We start from the raw sequence: 1,310 nt of genomic DNA on the forward strand, positions 1-1,310 counted from the left end.
TTTTCTTGTAATTTCTGCTGTCATCCCTAACACGATAAGGCAGTTCAGGGTATTTAAGTAATTGCACCTCAATATAGAATTCATTACTTTTTCGTTTTTTCATTCGATATTCCATATTTATATGAATGGACTAAATTTGAATTTGCGTTAAAAAATTTCCACATGGGTGGCTTGATGACATTTGCCTTTTAAGTCCTTAAAAGTTTTTATAATTTCATATTATTTTCGATACTATTAAAGATTTTTTTTTAAAAGAGTAAAAAATTTACATTTTAGAAAAAAATTATATACTTTTTAATAAAAATATTTTAGAATTTTTAACTAAATAATTCAAATATTCTACAAATGAGAATAATGTTTTTACAATAATATGCAAGATACTATATTGAAAATACATAGTTAATATGTTATTAATCTAAATGACTCCTCGCTATTATAAATAATAAAATATTTTATAAATTCAATACTTTTTTTTACGTAGGCATATATACTTAAGTTCCAGAATAAAATTTGACTTTAGATAATTTAATTAAAACTTTCTAACAAACGTAATATTGTATTTTATAATGCTAATTCAAATTTAAAGTCCCTAATAAAAAAATGTTGATGCTATAATAATAAATTTGGTATTATAGGAAAAAGCCTATTCCTACTCACATAAGAAAACAACATCGTAGTCAATTTAAAGTCATATGAGACTAATAATTATGCATGTTCTAATTTGGGCCAATTTTTTGTTGGAAATAAAATTCAATGATAGATTAGGGAAAATGACAAAAATAGTCCTCTAAGTGTCGATCTAACAAATTTTGGTCATTTAATTTTGTTAAAAGATATAACATTCCATGAAATATTTATATAAACTTGGTAGGCGTTTGGATATTCGATTTCTTCTCATGATTTAAAATTTTTGAGATGGAATCAACATTTGAATATGTCATTTTTGAAATCTTAAATTCTCTAAAAAGCTTAATTTGGAATTTCATACCATGATTTTCACATTTTCAAATACAAAAATTGATTCACATGTTTAAATTTTGTAATTTACTATTTTATATATACACTAGATAATGTTGCCCGTGCTATGCACGGGCCCAATAATATAAATGGTATATTTTGGAGCTAATAATCGAGTTTTTGAAGCGATTGTTTGCGTGGATAAAGGAATAAGTTTTTTTATCACAAACTTGTACTTTCTTTGACGCTATTTAAGGCATAATAAGACTACCCACATACAACATTTTTGAAATATTTTATGTTGTCAATTATCATGATTTATAGTATTTTTACGTAATTTTTAAATATAAAAA

This window comes from Solanum tuberosum, unplaced genomic scaffold (assembly GCF_000226075.1).
Source record: "Solanum tuberosum cultivar DM 1-3 516 R44 unplaced genomic scaffold, SolTub_3.0 scf00283, whole genome shotgun sequence".
Classification (NCBI taxonomy): domain Eukaryota; kingdom Viridiplantae; phylum Streptophyta; class Magnoliopsida; order Solanales; family Solanaceae; genus Solanum; species Solanum tuberosum.